At 44.3% G+C, this 22,001-nt stretch overlaps 2 pseudogenes; both read left to right on the top strand.

Annotated features, from left to right (window-relative positions):
• Positions 1–2,578: 2,578 nt before the first annotated feature.
• LOC149974602 (uncharacterized) lies at positions 2,579–3,721 on the top strand (annotated as a pseudogene).
• A 1,089-nt stretch (positions 3,722–4,810) lies between these two features.
• Positions 4,811–12,418, top strand: LOC110499599 (G protein-coupled receptor 142-like; annotated as a pseudogene).
• Positions 12,419–22,001: the final 9,583 nt, after the last annotated feature.

Here is a 22,001-nt window from a genome sequence, read left to right as displayed (position 1 = left end):
ATGACAGAGTGATCGCCAGCCTTGTCCTTGTTAAAACTCACACCTGTGTTAATGAGAGAATGACTGACATGATGTCAGCTGGTCCTTTTGTAGCAGGGCTGAAATGCAGTGGAATTTTGGTGGGGATTCAGTTAATTTGCATGGCAAAGAGGGACTTTGCAATTAATTCCAATTCATCTGATCACTCTTCGTAGCATTATGGAGTATATGCAAATTGCCGTCATACAAACTGAGGCAGCAGTTTGAAAATTTATATTTGTGTCATTCTCAAAACCTTTGGCCATGACTGTATAGGACTGTATATATACACACACACACACACACACACACACACACACACACACACACACACACACACACACACACACACACACATGCATACATACATCTGCTAAATATGCGACCAATAACTTTTGATTCGTCTTTTAATCCTTCATTAAAATAGCTAAGTACCCATCTCTGATCTGCAAAACCACTGGCGACATACTGTACTGAAATAGACTCAGTAGCCAGTTTATTAGGTACACCACCCCGTTCATGAAAAGGTTTGCTCCTACAGGCAGTGAGTCACGTGGTCGTGGCTTGCTATATAAAGCAGGTAGACGGGCATCGAGGCATTCAGTTACTGTTCTATTGAAGTTAGAATGGACAAAACGAGTGACCTAAGAGACATTGAGCGTGGTTTGAGCGTTCCAGTATCTCAGAAACGGCCAGCCTCCTGGGCTTTTTACGCATGGCAGTGTCCAGGGTTTACTGCGACAAACAAAAATCAGCCAGACAGCGGCAGTCCTGTGGGCGATAAAAGCTCATTGATAAGAGAGGTCAAAGGAGAAGGGTTAACAGGCCCCAAACGGGCCAATAACAGCGCAGCACAACAGTGGTGTGCAGAGCGACATCTCAGAATGCACTCATCAGTCCTCGTCAAGCTATTGCAGCAGACAACCACAACGAGTTCCACTCCTATCAGCTAAAAACAAGAAGAAGCAGCTCCAGTGGACACGCGACCCCCAACACTGGACAACTGAGGTGTGGAAAAACATTGCCTGGTCCGACAAATCCCGGTTCCTGTTGCGTCATCCTGATTGCAGAGTCAGGATTTGGCGCAATTCTGCATCCTGCCTGGTGTCATCTGTACAGGCTGGTGGCGATGGTGTAATGGTGTGGGGAATGTTTTCCTGGCACACGTTAGGTCCCTTGATACCAAATGAACAACGTTAAACATTGTTGCTGACCAGGTGCATCCCTTCTTGGCTACAGGGGGGTCCGACCTGGTACTAGATGGGTGTACCTAATAAACTGTATAGTGTATAATTCCTATACCATATAGCCCAGAGCAGAGAGAGGTGCGAGAGAGAGAGAGGTGCGAGAGAGATGGAAAGAGAGAGAGAGGGAAAGAAACAGAGAGGTACGTGAGAGGGAGGGAGAGAGGTACGCGAGAGGGAGAGAGAGGGGTACGCGAGAGGGAGAGAGAGGGGTATGCGAGAGGCAGAGAGAGAGGTATGCGATAGGGAGAGAGAGGTGCGAGTGAGAGGCTCGAGAGAGAGCGAGAGGTGCGAGTGAGAGGTGCGAGAGAGCGAGAGAGAGATGCGAGAGAGCGAGAGATAGGTGCGAGAGAGCGAGAGAGGTGTGAGTGAGAGGTGCGAGAGAGCGAGAGAGAGAGACATGTTTCCCATGCCAATAAAGCCCTTGAATTGAATTGAAATTGAATTGAATTGAGAGAGAGTCATGCTCAACATGAGCTCCTGATATATTTCATATTTTTTGGTTTTTAGAATGAGATAAACACTCTAATCGAAAAAGAATTCCAGACAAGAAGTGATGAACAACAACTCTATTCATTCAGAATAGAAAAAAATTAATTTTGCGCCTCAAGTTAAGAAGTTTTGACTCTAGCTAGCTTGCTACAAAACAAAGAACTAGCCAGCAGACTAACAAGCTAGCCAGAGGAAACGAGCTCGAACAAACCTAGCAAGGAGAGTTAATACTGTTAGTGTTCAAAAACTGGAGAGTTGAGACCAAATCACGGACGCTGGACAGAGTGGATTTCAGTTGTAACAAAAGACAGTTTTAATGAGTCAGAGATATCTTGTCCCGCAGTTTTACGTGCACGGACCTAGTTCACATAACTCGGCAAGGAGCCAGGTGAAAAAGAGGGCCTATACAACGGTTACATTCATTTTTATACATAGAATAAAGTAGGTGGAGTCTTGTCGTTTCGGTCTTCTTGACTGGTCGGAGGGTTGGAGGCGGGCCTTGCTCTAGCCAGAGCAGAAGCCCCATTGGTGCACAGCAGAGCCTTATCCTGAGCATCCGACCAATAGAGGGGGTCAGTCTTGTGGCTGGGTGTATGTGTTCTTACGACGGAATGTCTTTGTTTATATGAGCTATGTGTATGAATACTTATATAACAATACAACTACATCAAACGACCAAACTGAGTGAGTAAACCAAAAAGGAGCACGGACTAACTTTAAACATATCTTCTGTTTTTTTTGTGTAAAGATTTGTCACTCTTTTAGCTGGTTATTGAACTAAAATAGCTAGCTAACAACAGCAGCAGACAAACAAATTGGTTGCCATGGCACCATGGCAGCAGAACAGAGCAGCAGCGGCAGCAGCAGAGCCCACAGGCACCATGTCCCCACTCCCCCTCAGCGCTGAATCCATTCTCTACCCTCCAGTGGCCAAAAATGACACAACGAGGAAAGCTTTTAAACAGACACTACTAAAGGGGAGGCCCTTTTTGCAGACCTCTACCAAAAGCGTTGACGTGAGTAATCTCATCTTCCTCACTGACCAGCCAAATGCATGGAGCTCAGCAGTCTGCTCTCACTACCCATCCATAAAGAAAGAGGGAATCTGTAATGGGTGGAAGCTGAAAGTCAAAGAGACAGACGACCCTGACAGCACCACGATAACAATCAACCTCTACAAGACTGGGACTGTCATGGTGCAAGGTAACATTAGGCTGTTTGAAACAGACTTTCAGACAATTAAGGAGAGCGCAGAGAGAGAGAAGGACACCACCACCACATGCCCTCCCACAAGACAAACTCCACCAGCACCACCCTCACCCCTACTATCCCCATCCAAAAAGGCACATCCAGCACCTCTCTTCCCATCATAGTGGAGGACACGCCCCAGTGCAGAGCAGGCTCAGGCCCTCCTCACCACCATGGCTGCCATGAGGGATGAGTTCACCAAACTGGAGGGGGAGGTGGTCCTGCTCAGGGAGAGCGTGAGCAAACAGCAACCAGACAACCACACCTTAGAGGAGCTGCTAACCAAGCTGCGGACAGAGCAGGACAGCAGCCTTGCAACACAGCTGAAAATAGGTTCAGCAAGAGAGAGACGGACTCAAGAGAGAGCTGGCTGATCTAACAAAGGAGGTGAGAGAGCTCCAAAAAGACAGGCAGAAGAGTAATAACGATCTGACCACACTAAGAGAGGAGCTGCAGGAGAGAAAGAGAACAGAGGACAGGCTGCAGGAGCAGCTAGATCCCCACTCTATGACCTGCCCTCACACAGCAGAGGAGCCCAGCTCAACCAGCCAGGCTTCCCCAGCCCTGCCTGCTGCACCCCTCCTCTCCAGCCCACAGAACAGCCTCCCACTGACAGCAGCACCGGCACAGACCAGCCACACCCCAGCTATAAACACCCACCAGCCCCCCCTCTGCCCCCTACAGTCCAGAAGAAACACTGGCTGACATCATCCTGTTGATTTACTCAAATGGGAAGTTTGTTCAGGAGAAGAAACATTTCCCTAGACACAAAACAAGAAAGGTGTGGTGCCCAACAACGCAGAGTGCCATGGAGCTGCTTGATAAGGCCCAGCTCTGGTCGCCAAGCCACATAATCATACACACCGGAAGCAACGACCTGCGTGCTCAGCAGGAGAGGGTGGCGACTTCACTTCGGGGAGTGATTGAGAAGGCCTCCGCAATCTTCCCCAACTCAAGAATCGTGGTGTCAACCCTTCTACAGAGGAAGGACTTCCACCCTGCCACAATCCAACGAATAAACACCAGCCTCTCCCGGGACTGAGCCCTGCGACCCAATGTACACCTGGCCCACCATCCCACCCTCGATCTGGACTGTGCCCTGTGACCCAATGTACACCTGGCCCACCATCCCACCCTCGATCTGGACTGTGCCCTGCGACCCAATGTACACCTGGCCCACCATCCCACCCTCGATCTGGACTGTGCCCTGCGGCCCAATGTACACCTGGCCCACCATCCCACCCTCGATCTGGACTGTGCCCTGCGACCCAATGTACACCTGGCCCACCATCCCACCCTCGATCTGGACTGTGCCCTGCGGCCCAATGTACACCTGGCCCACCATCCCACCCTCGATCTGGACTGTGCCCTGTGACCCAATGTACACCTGGCCCACCATCCCACCCTCGATCTGGACTGTGCCCTGTGACCCAATGTACACCTGGCCCACCATCCCACCCTCGATCTGGACTGTGCCCTGCGGCCCAATGTACACCTGGCCCACCATCCCACCCTCGATCTGGACTGTGCCCTGTGACCCAATGTACACCTGGCCCACCATCCCACCCTCGATCTGGACTGTGCTCTGTGACCCAATGTACACCTGGCCCACCATCCCACCCTCGATCTGGACTGTGCCCTGTGACCCAATGTACACCTGGCCCACCATCCCACTCTCGATCTGGACTGTGACCTGTGACCCAATGTACACCTGGCCAACCATCCCACTCTCGATCTGGACTGTGACCTGTGACCCAATGTACACCTGGCCCACCATCCAACCCTCGATCTGGACCGTCTCTACGACCATGTTCACCTGTACAGGGAGACAGCCCCCACCAACGAAATTAGTGACATTAAACAAATGCTGAGTCTACTATGCTCACATGTGATAGGCCGAGGATCATGGATGCTCACATGTGATAGGCCGAGGGTCATGGATGCTGACATGTGATAGGCCGGGGGTCATGGATGCTCACACGTGATAGGCCGAGGGTCATGGTAAGATGAGCACAAGAACTCCACCATCCTCATTCTACATCCACCCAAGTGGCATGACACAAATGCTATCTTAAATGATAAACAAATCACATTTGAGAGTTTACTATAATTAAAAAATCCTATTTTAATAGTTCTTGTTGGATTGTGAGTGTTTGTCTCATTTTGAAGGTAAAGAAAATAAGTTATGAAATCTTTTAACGTTGCATGTTGGAATTTACAAGGATTGAAGTTCTCTGCTTTTGGGCTACAGAGCAGAAACCCAGACTTCCTGAAAGTAATTGATGATATTGATATTGTAGTACTACAGGAAACATGGTCCAGAGGTGATGTTTCCACTGGCTGTCCACTAGGTTATAGGGAGATCATCCTACCATCCACTAAATTAAAATGAATCACACAGGGCAGAGACTCAGGGGGAATGCTAATATGGTATAAATCTGAACTCATTAATTAAATTGAATTGATCAAAACAGGGGAATTCTTTATCTGGTTAAAAATCAACAAGGAGGCCATCTTGACAGATAAAAACGTCTTCCTCTGTGCCACATACATTCCCCCCTCAGAGTCACCCTACTTCAATGAAGAGAGTTTCTCCATTCTAGAGGGGAAAATTAGTCCCTTTCAGGCCCAAGGCAACGTACTGGTCTGTGGAGACCTGAATGCTAGACCAGACACTATTAACAGTCATGGGGATAAACACCTACCAGGAAGCAACAACCTTTCCCTCCCCACATACCCCCACAGAAACAACTATGACAAAGTGAAAAACAGTACAGCTCGTGAAGCTCTGTGGAACACTGGGTCTGTACATAGTCAATGGTAGGCTGAGAGGGGACTCTTTAGGTAGGTACACCTACAGCTCTGTGGAACACTGGGTCTGTACATAGTCAATGGTAGGCTGAGAGGGGACTCTTTAGGTAGGTACACCTACAGCTCTGTGGAACACTGGGTCTGTACATAGTCAATGGTAGGCTGAGAGGGGACTCTTTAGGTAGGTACACCTACAGCTCTGTGGAACACTGGGTCTGTACATAGTCAATGGTAGGCTGAGAGGGGACTCTTTTGGTCGGTACACCTACAGCTCTGTGGAACACTGGGTCTGTACATAGTCAATGGTAGGCTGAGAGAGGACTCTTTTGGTAGGTACACCTACAGCTCATCCCTTGGCAGCAGCACTGTAGACTACTTCCTTACCGACCTAAACCCAGAGTCTCTCAGAGCCTTCACAGTCAGCCCACTAACACCTCTCTCAGACAACAGTAAAATCACAGTGTATCTGAGAAGAGCGGAACCCAACCATGAAGCATCACGGCCCAATAAATTACATGGTACTAAACAGGCCTATAGATGGAGTGCAAACAGTACAGGCATCTACCAAAAAGCAATTAGTATCCAAAAAATACAATCTCTCCTGGACAACTTTTTAGCCTTAACATTCTCCTTCAGCAATGAAGGTATACATTTGGATGTTTGGAACATAAACTTTATATTTTACAAATTAGCCTCCTTGGCTAATTTAAAGAAGTATAAGAGCAAACCAGAAATAACAGATAATGAAAAATGGTTTGATAACGATTGCAAAAATCTAAGAAAGTAATTGAGAAATATATCTAACCAAAAACACAGAGAACCAGACAACAAAAAGATACGCCTTCAATATGGAGAAACACTGATGCAATACAAACACACCCTAAGAACAAAAAAGGAACAGTACATTAGAAAACAGCTGGATGGAATTGAGGAATCCATAGAATCAAACCACTTCTGGGGGAATTGGAATAAATTAAACAAACCTCATCATGAGGAATTGGCTATTCATAATGGGGATATGTGGAGAAATCACTATGCAAACATCTACAGCAATATAACAAAGAGACCAGAACAAAAAGATATACAAGAAAAATGACAAATCCTTGAATCAGCAGTGAAAGACTATCAGAATCCTGTGGATACCACAATTACAGAAGAATAATTATTGGAAACTCTCCAACCCAAAGAGGCCTGTGGTGCTGATGATATTTAAAATGAAATGATCAAATATACAGACCACAAATTCAAACTCTTCAACATTATCCTCACTGCAGGTATTTTCCCCGATATTTGGAACCAGGGATTGATCACACCAATCTATAAAAATGGAGACAAATTTGACCCAAATAATTACAGAGGAATTTGCATTAACAGCAACTTGGGGAAAATTCTCTGCGGTATTATAAATAGCAGACTACATCATTTCCTTCATGAACACAACGTCCTGAGCAGAAGCCAGATTGGATTTCTAAAAAATGATCGTACAACAGACCACATTTACACCCTCCACACTCTAATTGACAAACAAGTGAACCAAAAAAAAAGGCACAATCTACTCGTGTTTTGTAGATTTCATGAAAGCATTTGATTCAATTTGGCACAAAGGTCTTTTTTTATAAACTAATAGAAAGTGGTATTGGAGGGAAAATACATGATGTTATTAAATCAATGTACACTAAAAACAAATGTGAGGTTAAAATTGGCAACAAGAGAACAGACTTCTTCTCTCAGGGACGGGGAGTGAAACGGGGCTGCCCAATAAGTCCAACACTATTTAACATCTACATTAAGGAATTGGCAAAAACATTAGAAGAATCGGCAGCACCTGGTATCACCCTACACAACACTGAAATCAAGTGTCTGCTGTACGCAGATGACCTGGTGCTGCTGTCTCCCACTAAAGAGGGGTTACAGCAGCACCTAGATCATCTTCACAGGTTCTGTCAGACCTGGGCTCTGATCGTTAACCACAGGTTCTGTCAGACCTGGGCTCTGATCGTTAACCACAGGTTCTGTCAGACCTGGGATCTGACCGTTAACCACAGGTTCTGTCAGACCTGGGCTCTGATCGTTAACCACAGGTTCTGTCAGACCTGGGCTCTGATCGTTAACCACAGGTTCTGTCAGACCTGGGCTCTGATCGTTAACCACAGGTTCTGTCAGACCTGGGCTCTGATCGTTAACCACAGGTTCTGTCAGACCTGGGCTCTGATCGTTAACCACAGGTTCTGTCAGACCTGGGCTCTGACCGTTAACCACAGGTTCTGTCAGACCTGGGCTCTGATCGTTAACCACAGGTTCTGTCAGACCTGGGCTCTGACCGTTAACCACAGGTTCTGTCAGACCTGGACTCTGACCGTTAACCACAGGTTCTGTCAGACCTGGGCTCTGATCGTTAACCACAGGTTCTGTCAGACCTGGACTCTGACCGTTAACCTAAAAAAAACAAGTATAATGATATTCCAAAAACGGTCCGGAAATAAGGATGACAAATACAAATTATATTTGAACACAGTTCTATTAGAACACACCAAAAACTACACATATCTAGGACTAAATGTCAGCAACACAGGTAGCTTTCACATGGCTGTGAAGGAGCTGAGAGACAAAGCAAGAAGAGCATTCTATGCCATTAAAAGGTACATTAAAATAGAAATTCCAATTAGAATCTGGCTCAAAATGTTTCAATCAGTTATAGAACCAATTGCTCTATATGGCAGTGAGGTATGGGGTCCACTCTCTAATAATGAAATCACCAAATTAGACAAACATCCATTTGAAATACTGCTTGAATAGTTTTGCAAGACTGTATTGCAAGTGCAAAGAAAAACTCCAAACAACGCATGTAGAGCAGAATTGGGCCAATACCCCCTCCTCATTCGAATAGAAAAAAGAGGCATCAAATTTTTCAACCATCTAAAAACAAGTGACCCCAAAACATTCCATCACACAGCTCTACAATGTCAAGAGATGAAACAAGAGAAGAGTCCCCTCAGCCAGCTGGTTCTGAGGCTCAGTTCACTAACCCAAACCAACCCCATAGAGCCTCAGGACAGCACTCAGCCAGCTGGTTCTGAGGCTCAGTTCACCAACTCAAACCAACCCCATAGAGCCTCAGGACAGCACTCAGCCAGCTGGTTCTGAGGCTCAGTTCACCAACCCAAACCAACCCCATAGAGCCTCAGGACAGCACTCAAGAAAATCTGGCCCAACCAAATCATCACAAAACAAAAATAAAAATACAGTGTCTTGCGAAAGTATTCGGCCCCCTTGAACTTTGCGACCTTTTGCCACATTTCAGGCTTCAAACATAAAGATATAAAACTGTATTTTTTTGTGAAGAATCAACAACAAGTGGGACACAATCATGAAGTGGAACGACATTTATTGGATATTTCAAACTTTTTTAACAAATCAAAAACTGAAAAATTGGGCGTGCAAAATTATTCAGCCCCTTTACTTTCAGTGCAGCAAACTCTCCAGAAGTTCAGTGAGGATCTCTGAATGATCCAATGTTGACCTAAATGACTAATGATGATAAATACAATCCACCTGTGTGTAATCAAGTCTCCGTATTAATGCAGATATATATTATATCTTAAATCTTAAATCAGATATATATTTTCAGTATTCTGACCATGGTCCTCCTTTCTCAAAATAGTTATCTCCCATTCAGGAGAAGCACCAAGGTCTTGTTTGACTGGCCCAATATCACAGAGACCAACCGTTCAGAGCAGGGTCTTGTTTGACTGGCCCAATATCACAGAGACCAACCCTTCAGAGCAGGGCCTGAAACCAGGAGGTGAAGTGTCGCAGAGGTCTAGAAGTCCCTGTCATCTACTGCAACACCCTCCTCTGTGTGGAGCGCGCACACACACACACACACACACACACACACACACACACACACACACACACACACACACACACACACACACACACACACACACACACAGACGGTTAAATAGTCACCACTAGCCGATCTCCGCCCAGTACCCTGCCCTGAACTTTAGTCACTAGCCGGCCACCACCCGGTTACTCAACCCTGCACCTTATAGGCTGCTGCCCTATGTACATAGACGTGGAATCACTAGTGACTTTAATAATGGAACACTAGTCACTTTAATAATGTTTACATACTGTTTTACTCATTTCATATGTATATACTGTATTCTAGTCAAGGCCTATCCTATCTATTACTGTACATATAATATTCTATATATTCTACAGATATACTATTAATAGACTGTCAATAATGTCTATACATCCCAGCACCCTATATACTGTCTATATATATATATATATATATATATATACATACACACACACACACACACACACACACACACACACACACACACACACACACACACACACACACACACACACACACACACACACACACACACACACACACACAGCCCCAGTCCACCAATATTATGTTGTCATTGCGGCAGGGTAGCCTAGTGGTTAGACCGTAAGGTTGCCAGATCGAGTCCCAGAGCTGATAAGGTAAAAATCTGTTGTTCTACCCCCAAGGCAGTTAACCCACTGTTCCTAGGCCGTCATTGTAAATAAGAATTTGTTCTTAACTGACTAGTTAAATAAAGATAAAATAATACATACAAAAATTGTTGTCATGGGTGATCACTATTGATCCGGCAGGATATTTTATATTTCACCTTTATTTAACCAGGTAGGCCAGTTGAGAACAAGTTCTCATTTACAACTGTGACCTGGCCAAGATAAAGCAAAGCAGTGCGACACAAACAACTACACAGATTTACACATAAACAAACGTACAGTCAATAACACAATAGAAAAATATATGTACAGTGTGTGCAAATGAGGTAGGATAAGGGAGTAAATGGCAATAAAAAGGCAATAAATAGGCCATAGAGGCAAACTCATTACAATTTAGCATTAACACTGGAGTGATAGATGTGCAGATGATGATGTGCAAGTAGAGATACTGGGGTGCAAAAGTGCAAAAAATAAATAGCAATATGGGGATGAGGTACTTGGGCTATTTACAGATTGGGGGGGGGGGGGGTGGAGGAGGGGAGAGCTGCGTTGCTCACTCAATCCTCCAGATGACCTTTTGGAATTAACCAAGGACACACACACACACACACACACACCCCAAGACACACACATCAACACCAAGACACACACACCCACCCCAAGAGCACAGTGTACTAATTTCCCCCAGTACGCATCGAGAGGTCTGTGTTGAGGTCGAAGGTCTGAGACTAACTGTGCTCACAATTGACTTTAGTGGGAATATCGTGTTGTTGACAAGGCTGTGACAGTGATATTATCCATTGGAGGATACATGAGCTCTTTATATTGAAGGAAATACACATCAATGTAGCTCCTGTATTTCACACTGAACACACACACTGTTATGGGTCTCTTAGAAGGACTATCTGCTTACTGAGAACAAATATCTCCCCCCTCCACAGAATATCTACTGTAACACAGCCACAAGCCAAGTATAATGGACTTTAAATAGTGTTTGAGTAAATGTTCTCTCTCTCTCTCTCTCTCTCTCTCTCTCTTTCCCCTCTCCCACTTCCCCCTCTTTTTCTCTACCCTCAGCCTCTCTTCACCCTCCCTCCCTGCCCCCCCCTCTCAGTTAACATCCTGACTTCGGTGGCTCTATCCCAGCTGGCAGACTGTAAGAAAGTTCTGTTCATGTACCTGCTGGCTCTAACCGGCTCTGACATCCTCTCCCAGCGCTGCATCATCTCGGTGGGCTTCCTGCTGGAAACAGCCATGTTCCACCGGGAGGTAGGCAGCCCAGTGGTTGAAGAATGGACAATAAAGTATTGTACTGATTTTCTAGGTCCCCACCCTCCTGCTGCACTAGGTCAGCGTGGCGGAGTTCACTGACAGCCATACCTCCATCTGGGCCACCGTACCTCTTACCATGGACCGCTAAGTGGCACAGCGCCACTCTCTCCTCCACCGCCAGATTAGCTGCCCGGCGGTGCGGTGGATGATCACCATCGTCTTATTCCTGGCGCTGTTGTCGGGCGTGTCGTTCTTCTGGTGGTCTGACATGTTACCGCCCACCTCCCTTGACCCCGCCCTCAAATGGACACACGTGACTATAATATACTTCCTGCCGTGTAGCATCTTCCTGGTTCTGAACTTGCTGATCCTCAGCCGGCTGGGAGCGCGGCAGAGACAGGCCCCGTGCCAGGAGGAGTGTGGTGGCGGTGGGCCTCAGTTGGCATGGCTATGGCGCCTGGGTAAGAGCCCCGCCATGCTGCTCGCCATCAACTCCGTGTTCGCCATCCTCTGGGACCCCAGGACTCTAGTGGTCATCTATCATCTATACTGTACGTGTCCTCAGTCCACAAGGACAGACGGATCCACCGGAACTACAACCTGTTAATATGTTGGCCATGCTCAACACTGTAGTCAACTTCTTTCTCTAAAGTGTTGTCAGTAAGCCACTCGGAGTGGCCGTAAAGGGATGTTCTGCTGCTCAGGATGCACCCGCCGAAGCCTCCACATCCTCGATGTCTAACGGGACAAACAAGTGCTGGCACCGAGACTCAACCAACCCCACCCCCCTACCACTCCGCAAGGTGTGACTCTGACCTTGGCCCTTGACTATGAGACGAGACCCCCTATTTGAGAACAACCCACTCATCCACCCCATCCCCCCATCCCCAATCCCTCCAACCCTCTCGTCCACCCCATCCCCCATCCCTCCATCCCTCCAACCCTCTCGTCCACCCCATCCCCCATCCCTCCATCCCTCCAACCCTCTCGTCCACCCCATCCCTCCATCCCTCCAACCCACTCGTCCACACCATCCCTCCATCCCCCATCCCTCCAACCCTCTAGTCCACCCCATCCCTCCATCCCTCCATCCCTCCAACCCTCTCGTCCACCCCATCCCTCCATCCCCCCTCCCTCCAACCCTCTTGTCCACCCCATCCCTCCATTCCCCATCCCTCCAACCCACTCGTCCACCCCATCCCTCCATTCCCCATCCCTCCAACCCACTCGTCCACCCCATCCCTCCATCCCCCATCCCTCCATCCCTCCAACCCTCTCGTCCACCCCATCCCCCATCCCTCCATCCCTCCAACCCTCTCGTCCACCCCATCCCTCCATCCCTCTAACCCTCTCTTCCACCCCATCCCTCCATCCCCCATCCCTCCAACCCTCTTGTCCACCCCATCCATCCATCCCCCATCCCTCCAACCCACTTGTCCACCCCATCCTTCCATCCCCCATCCCTCCATCACTCCAACCCTCTCGTCTACCCCATCCCTCAATCCCCCATCCCTCCATCCCCCATCCCTCCATCCCTCCATCCCTCCAACCCTCTCGTCCACCCCATCCCCCATCCCTCCATCACTCCAACCCTCTCGTCCACCCCATCCCTCCATCCCTCCATCCCTCCAAACCTCTCGTCCACCCCATCCCCCCATCCCTCCAACCCTCTCGTTCACCCCATCCCTCCATCCCTCCATCCCTCCAACCCTCTCGTCCACCCCATCCCTCCATCCCTCCAAACCTCTCGTCCACCCCATCCCTCCAACCCTCTCGTTCACCCCATCCCTCCATCCCTCCAACCCTCTCGTCCACCCCATCCCTCCATCCCTCCAAACCTCTCGTCCACCCCATCCCTCCAACCCTCTCGTTCACCCCATCCCTCCATCCCTCCAACCCTCTCGTCCACCCCATCCCTCCATCCCTCCATCCCTCCAACCCTCTCGTCCACCCTATCCCTCCATCCCTCCATCCCTCCAACCCTCTCGTCCACCCCATCCCTCCATCCCCCCAAACCTCTCGTCCACCCCATCCCCCCATCCCTCCAACCCTCTCGTCCACCCCATCCCTCATCCCTCCATCCCTCCAACCCTCTCGTCCACCCCATCCCCCATCCCTACATCCCTCCAACCCTCTCGTCCACCCCATCCCTCCATCCCACAGACAATGTAACCTTGACCTTAATCGTTCCTAATTGTGACCAACACCCTCTTCCCTACGTCACCTTTTCCATCTGTCTTCGTCTCCCCCCCCAAACACCCCACTTCACAGTTCCCCCAACACCCCATCCCACGGACCATGTGACTTTGACCGTGAGACCTCCCCTCATTGAGAACCAACCCTCCCCTTGCCCCATCCCTCTATCCCTCCATCAGCCCATCCCACGGACCATGTGACCTTGACCCTTAGACCAGCCCTAATTGAGACCAACCCCGTCCCTCCATCCCACGGCCCCCCTAAGCACTTATGACCTCTGAACCACAGAGTGTATTCCAACCACGTTCTGTGGACAGCTGACAATCGCCCTCTGAGCTGAACATTCTCAAAGAGCCTTCAACTGAACCGTTGCTGGACTGAAAACTAAGCAGCATGTTTTTATTTTGTAACTGATTAACGTGTTATTTATGATTTTATGATGTCCCAGCGGGAGTCCAATTAAATGGCTCACAAACTATTTATTTTTCCTTCGGGGAACATTTGGCTTGTGACATCATGAGCACTTGGCCTGAACATTATGCTGTTTACCATATACGGTAGCTAGTCATTATTACGCATCATGATATAATTTTTTATTTGTTTAAAAAGAAAGACACATGGACATTGTTTTATTTTTTATTTTTTCGGTCCGTTTTGCAGTAGGTATTTGCTCAGAGTGCTTTGGTTAGCACACAGAGGGAAGAGACACTGAAAAAGAGATGGCGGTTTCATGTGCACGCTACTTCCTGTGAATCCTTCATCTCGTTGCACATTGATCAAATCAAGGAACAGGGACGGAACGTAAGCTGAATGAGAGTGAGACATTATGTTTATACGGTGTTGTTATGCTTTACCATGGAGAAGACATGAACATGACAGAACATCCTGCTCGCTGAGCAGCACACCCAAACCAATCAAGCAAAGAAATGGCACTAAGCACTTCATTTCCACGGCGACAGTGAGGTCAAACAACAGCTGTTAGCTCTGGTGTTTATTTCTCATGAAAAGGCAACTGGGTGGAGGTTTAAATAAATGCTGGCTGTGAGTGACTGTCTAAAAGCCGCAGGAGCGAATAAAATTTCTGAAAAACACTCTCCCCACTTCATCTCAGCTAGCTAAACAAACCTAATGTCAGACAGGCAGGCAGGCAGACAGGCAGACAGACAGACAGACAGACAGACAGACAGACAGACAGACAGGCAGGCAGGCAGACAGACAGACGTGGATCCATCCAGTCAGTACATTCCCCTCTGCTCCAGTACAAGACCCTAGAAACATTAGTAAGACGATACGGGCAAATTCAAATGAACATTTTTAAATGAGATATCCCAGCAATAGGGCATGAGGACCTGTGGGTTTACTGTGATAATCACACGGCTGAGGGGTGAAACAGTCCTCTAGAAACATCCACACTTACTTACAAATTTGTATTACCGTTTTTAAATATGAGATAAACAAGCACTTTGTGACCTCAGTATTAATTTGGAGCTGAGTGTTCTACCCGGCTCCATATCTATTCTCTATACATATCTCTGGTTCTAACTAATCATTTCATACGTTAATCAACACTTGTCACGCTTGGTATAAAGGGATCGGGAGACAGGCGCAGGAATGCGTAATAGGGGTTTTTATTTACCCAAATTACAGCATGCCGTGTAAAGGCACGGGGACAAAGACCAAACAAACACTTATACAAAACACAGGGTTGAACCCAAACAAACACATATACAAAACACAGGGTTGAACCCAAACAAACACGATACAAAACACAGGGTTGAGACCCAAACAAACACATATACAAAACACAGGGTTGAACCCAAACACATATACAAAACACAGGGTTGAACCCAAACAAACACATATACAAAACACAGGGTTGAACCCAAACAAACACATATACAAAACACAGGGTTGAACCCAAACAAACACGTATAAAAAACACAGGGTTGAACTTAAACAAACACATATACAAAACACAGGGTTGAGACCCAAACAAACACATATACAAAACACAGGGTTGAGACCCAAACAAACACATATACAAAACACAGGGTTGAGACCCAAACAAACACATATACAAAACACAGGGTTGAGACCCAAACAAACACATATACAAAACACAGGGTTGAACCCAAACAAACACATATACAAAACACAGGGTTGAGACCCAAACAAACACATATACAAAACACAGGGTTGAGACCCAAACAAACACGTATAAAAAACACAGGGTTGAGACCCAAACAAACACATATACAAAACACAGGGTTGAGACCCAAACAAACACATATACAAAACACAGGGTTGAGACCCAAACAAACACATATACAAAACACAGGGTTGAACCCAAACAAACACATATACAAAACACAGGGTTGAGACCCAAACAAACACATATACAAAACACAGGGTTGAGACCCAAACAAACACATATACAAAACACAGGGTTGAGACCCAAACAAACACATATACAAAACACAGGGTTGAGACCCAAACAAACACGTATAAAAAACACAGGGTTGAGACCCAAACAAACACATATACAAAACACAGGGTTGAGACCCAAACAAACACGTATACAAAACACAGGGTTGAGACCCAAACAAACACGTATACAAAACACAGGGTTGAGACCCAAACAAACACATATACAAAACACAGGGTTGAGACCCAAACAAACACGTATACAAAACACAGGGTTGAGACCCAAACAAACACATATACAAAACACAGGGTTGAGACCCAAACAAACACATATACAAAACACAGGGTTGAGACCCAAACAAACACGTATACAAAACACAGGGTTGAACCCAAACAAACACATATACAAAACACAGGGTTGAGACCCAAACAAACACGTAACAAAACGCAGAATTGAGACCCAAACAAACACGTATACAAAACACAGGGTTGAGACCCAAACAAACACATATACAAAACACAGGGTTGAGACCCAAACAAACACGTATACAAAACACAGGGTTGAGACCCAAACAAACACGTATACAAAACACAGGGTTGAGACCCAAACAAACACATATACAAAACACAGGGTTGAGACCCAAACAAACGAGCGGGGAGCACCTCGAATAAATACACAAGGGCACAATGAGTAACACGAGACCTGTAATCGTCTGCTCAATACAGCCAAAACAACACAGCACAGGTACTCATACCACCAAAGGACATTGTCACAATAATCGACAGGACAAAGGAAACCAAAGGGCACATTTATACAATTAGAATCAGTGGGAAATGGGGACCAGGTGTGTGGGCAATGACAGTTCAGGAGGGATCCGTGACAACACTTGGCACGTGTAATCTGCTTTTTAACGCAACAAATTCATTAAGGGTTGATGAACCGTGGTTAGACTTTTATCTGGAATGAATCGATTGGAATGAATCGATTGGAATGAATCGATTGGAATGAATCGATTGATCGTGCAGCTCTGGCTCATCAATGCTTCCTCAGGGAAAAGCTTCTAAATAAGGATGTGGTTTTGTCCTCATAGCCGTAGCATAATCTATAGAAGAAGACATATCAACTACATCAAATAGTTCAACTGTTTGCACTGGTAGTAACAGAGAGTAAGAAAGATGAGTTTAAAATGAGTTGATTTTGTCTTTTGTTTGAGTGAGATTCAGAGTGAGCTCATTGCTGGTGTATTTGCATTTATTAAGCAACCCCCAATGTGGATGACTTTTGAAATCGATCTAAAGAAATGTAAACAATAGAGTACAGTATAAAAAGACTAGTATAAAAGAATACTATAAAATACTTACTATAAAATATTTACTATAAAATACTTCCTATAAAATAATACTATACAATATTTACTATAAAATACTTACCATAAAATACTTACTATAAAATATTTACTATAAAACACTTACGATAAAGACTTACTATAAAATACTTACCATAAAATACTTACTATAAAATATTTACTATAAAACACTTACGATAAAGACTTTCTATAAAATACCACTACAAAAGAATACTATAAAATACTTACTATAAAAGACTACTAAACAAGTATACTATAAAATACTTACTATAAAATATTTACTATAAAACACTTACGATAAAGACTTACTATAAAATACTTACTATAAAATACTTACTATAAAATATTTACTATAAAACACTTACGATAAAGACTTACTATAAAATACTTACCATAAAATACTTACTATAAAATATTTACTATAAAACACTTACGATAAAGACTTTCTATAAAATACCACTACAAAAGAATACTATAAAATACTTACTATAAAAGACTACTAAACAAGTATACTATAAAATACTTACTATAAAATACTTACCATAAAGACTTACCATAAAAGACCACTATAAAAGAATACTATAAAATACTTACTATAAAACATTACCATTAAATACTTAAATACCTAAATACTTATCCTTCACTATCGTTTGAACCGGTCTTTCAAATGGCAGCCTAAATACTTATCTTTACACTATGTACCTGGATCATTTCTAGCTGATTAATATTTGTAAATAACTTGTGTGTGTATATCACCAGTTGGATGAGTAATCAACATATCCCATAGTCAAAGTGTAATATCTACAGTATTCATACATGAGCACAAGACCAACCAACCTTATACCAATCTCAGCGAGCTTCTTTGATTGAGCATGACAGTCAACTAACTTGAGTGTACAGTACATGTTTGGTATGGTACTATATTAGGCAGTTCAGTCAACTAACGTGAGTGTACAGTACATGTTTGGTATGGTAGTATGGTTAGAGCCATCCCCTCTATGTGATAATGGTTAGAGCCATCCCCCCTGTGTGATAATGATTAGAGCCATCCCCTCTGTGTGATAATGATTAGAGCCATCCCCTCTGTTTTAATGATTAGAGCCATCCCCAGTGTTCCATTATTAAAGTGACCAGTGTTCCATTATTAAAGTGACTAGTGTTCCATTATTAAAGTGACTAGTGTTCCATTATTAAAGTGACTAGTGTTCCATTATTAAAGTGACTAGTGTTCCATTATTAGTGACCAGTGTTCCATTATTAAAGTGACTAGTGTTCCATTATTAAAGTGACCAGTGTTCCATTATTAAAGTGACCAGTGTTCCATTATTAAAGTGACTAGTGTTCCATTATTAAAGTGACCAGTGTTCCATTATTAAAGTGACCAGTGTTCCATTATTAAAGTGACTAGTGTTCCATTATTAAAGTGACCAGTGTTCCATTATTAAAGTGACTAGTGTTCCATTATTAAAGTGACCAGTGTTCCATTATTAAAGTGACCAGTGTTCCATTATTAAAGTGACCAGTGTTCCATTATTAAAGTGACCAGTGTTCCAATATTAAAGTGACCAGTGGTCCATTATTAAAGTGACCAGTGTTCCATTATTAAAGTGACCAGTGTTCCATTATTAAAGTGACCAGTGTTCCATTATTAAAGTGACTAGTGTTCCATTATTAAAGTGACCAGTGTTCCATTATTAAAGTGACTAGTGTTCCATTATTAAAGTGACCAGTGTTCCATTATTAAAGTGACTAGTGTTCCATTATTAAAGTGACCAGTGTTCCATTATTAAAGTGACTAGTGTTCCATTATTAAAGTGACCAGTGTTCCATTATTAAAGTGACCAGTGTTCCATTATTAAAGTGACCAGTGTTCCATTATTAAAGTGACCAGTGTTCCATTATTAAAGTGACCAGTGGTCCATTATTAAAGTGACCAGTGTTCCATTATTAAAGTGACCAGTGTTCCAATATTAAAGTGACCAGTGGTCCATTATTAAAGTGACCAGTGGTCCATTATTAAAGTGACCAGTGTTCCATTATTAAAGTGACCAGTGTTCCATTATTAAAGTGACTAGTGTTCCATTATTAAAGTGACCAGTGTTCCATTATTAAAGTGACTAGTGTTCCATTATTAAAGTGACCAGTGTTCCATTATTAAAGTGACTAGTGTTCCATTATTAAAGTGACCAGTGTTCCATTATTAAAGTGACTAGTGTTCCATTATTAAAGTGACCAGTGTTCCATTATTAAAGTGACCAGTGTTCCATTATTAAAGTGACCAGTGTTCCATTATTAAAGTGACCAGTGTTCCATTATTAAAGTGACCAGTGGTCCATTATTAAAGTGACCAGTGTTCCATTATTAAAGTGACCAGTGTTCCAATATTAAAGTGACCAGTGGTCCATTATTAAAGTGACCAGTGTTCCATTATTAAAGTGACCAGTGTTCCATTATTAAAGTGACCAGTGGTCCATTATTAAAGTGACCAGTGTTCCATTATTAAAGTGACCAGTGTTCCAATATTAAAGTGACCAGTGGTCCATTATTAAAGTGACCAGTGTTCCATTATTAAAGTGACCAGTGTTCCATTATTAAAGTGACCAGTGATTCCATGTCTATGTACATAGGGCAGGCAGGCAGACAGACAGTTCTTTCAACACTCACAGGTATAAATTTAGTTTCAGATGATAGCCAACTGTAGACACCAACTATGGTAGTCAAATAGAAAACCAAGAGTTCCCATAAAAAAGGCAAGATTGAAATAAAAAAATTGCATTTCAATTGACTACTAAAGGTTGACTACAACTCTATGTCCATTGGTGTCTGTCACCAGTCCTGCCCATTTGTTACATACATGAACTTACTGTAGGCTTACCTGCCCCACAACTGACCTCAGGTATTGCCAGGTGATGTATTTTTGGATTAAATGACATTGTCACATGGGCAACAGCAACAACAACCACACCAGAATCAAACATATTCTTCAATTTGTCTTTCAGCAGCCACCTTTAGTGTTTCATTGTGGTGTGAACTGGTGGACAGAGCGTGGAGACAAGGCAGAATATAAGACAACAGATGTTTTAAAAACATGTTTTTCACAAAACCGGGTTGGGAGAGGTGTTTTGACTGTTTAGATGCGAGACCAAACTAATGGTATTATCACAATCAAAAGCCAATGGGTGAAAAAAAGCCAATAGCTTTCCATGTGTGATAAGTTAACTAGTAGCCTTCCATGTGTGATAAGTTAACTAGTAGCTTTCCATGTGTGATAAGTTAACTAGTAGTCTTCCACGTGTAACACATTAACTAGTAGCCTTCCATGTGTGACATGTTAACTAGTAGCCTTCCATGTGACATGTTAACTAGTAGCCTTCCATGTGACATGTTAACTAGTAGCCTTCCATGTGTGACACGTTAACTAGTAGCCTTCCATGTGTGACATGTTAACTAGTAGCCTTCCATGTGTGACATGTTAACTAGTAGCTTTCCATGTGTGACACGTTAACTAGTAGCCTTCCATTTGACATGTTAACTAGTAGCCTTCCATGTGACATGTTAACTAGTAGCCTTCCATGTGACATGGTAACTAGTAGCCTTCCATGTGACATGTTAACTAGTAGCCTTCCATGTGTGACATGTTAACTAGTAGCCTTCCATGTGTGACACGTTAACTACTAGCCTCCCATGTGTGACATGTTAACTAGTAGCTTTCCATGTGTGACACGTTAACTAGTAGCCTTCCATTTGACATGTTAACTAGTAGCCTTCCATGTGACATGTTAACTAGTAGCCTTCCATGTGTGACATGTTAACTAGTAGCTTTCCATGTGTGACACGTTAACTAGTAGCCTTCCATTTGACATGTTAACTAGTAGCCTTCCATGTGACATGTTAACTAGTAGCCTTCCATGTGACATGGTAACTAGTAGCCTTCCATGTGACATGTTAACTAGTAGCCTTCCATGTGTGTCACGTTAACTAGTAGCCTTCCATGTGTGACATGTTAACTAGTAGCTTTCCATGTGTGACACGTTAACTAGTAGCCTTCCATGTGTGACATGTTAACTAGTAGCCTTCCATGTGACATGTTAACTAGTAGCCTTCCATGTGACATGTTAACTAGTAGCCTTCCATGTGTGACATGTTAACTAGTAGCTTTCCATTTGTGACACGTTAACTAGTAGCCTTCCATGTGTGACATGTTAACTAGTAGCCTTCCATTTGTGACATGTTAACTAGTAGCCTTCCATGTGTGTCACGTTAACTAGTAGCCTTCCATGTGTGACATGTTAGCTAGTAGCCTTCCATTTGTGACATGTTAACTAGTAGCCTTCCATGTGTGATAAGTTAACTAGTAGCCTTCCATGTTTAACACATTAACTAGTAGCCTTCCATGTGTGACATG

This window comes from Oncorhynchus mykiss, chromosome 20 (assembly GCF_057628025.1).
Source record: "Oncorhynchus mykiss isolate SJ-2025 chromosome 20, ASM5762802v1, whole genome shotgun sequence".
Classification (NCBI taxonomy): Eukaryota; Metazoa; Chordata; class Actinopteri; order Salmoniformes; family Salmonidae; genus Oncorhynchus; species Oncorhynchus mykiss.
This window is presented reverse-complemented; position numbering and strand designations above follow the sequence as displayed.